Consider the following 436-nt stretch of genomic DNA (forward strand, 5'->3'; position numbering starts at 1 on the left):
TTTAATTTTTGTGCTCAAAAAAAAAAAAAGGACACCATGAGTTATTTTTTAGATGATAAAAAAGTTCTATTAAAAAGTTTGATATCAACAAACGAAAGCATAAAGGTGAAACTTTTGTATACATAATTAATATGTCAAAAAATTGAACTCTTATGTTGTTATAATATATATATATATATATATATATAGTATATGCACATAGTATATGTTAATAATTTATGTAGAAAAAAAAGATTTAGTTAACATATGGAACGGCTAAAATATAATATAGTATTCTTAGTTTTATTAATGGTTGTAATAACGAGTGTAACAGTTAGTATCATTTGCTCAAGTTATATACAAAATTAAAATAAAATAAAACAAAAAATAAAGCAAAAAATAAAGCAAAAAATAAAACAAAAAATAAAACAAAAAATAAAACAAAAAATAAAACAAA

The 436-nt window shown here is 18.6% G+C and overlaps 1 long non-coding RNA gene across 1 annotated transcript in view; it reads left to right on the top strand.

Annotated features, from left to right (window-relative positions):
- LOC111533753 overlaps nt 1–436 on the top strand; it is a 1,130-nt gene continuing 694 nt past the window's right edge. Inside the window, exon 1 of the long non-coding RNA XR_002728957.1 lies at nt 1–105. This is a non-coding gene — a long non-coding RNA (uncharacterized LOC111533753). The remainder of the gene's footprint in view (nt 106–436) is intronic.

Source organism: Piliocolobus tephrosceles, unplaced genomic scaffold (genome assembly GCF_002776525.5).
Source record: "Piliocolobus tephrosceles isolate RC106 unplaced genomic scaffold, ASM277652v3 unscaffolded_10531, whole genome shotgun sequence".
In the NCBI taxonomy this organism is placed as follows: Eukaryota; Metazoa; Chordata; class Mammalia; order Primates; family Cercopithecidae; genus Piliocolobus; species Piliocolobus tephrosceles.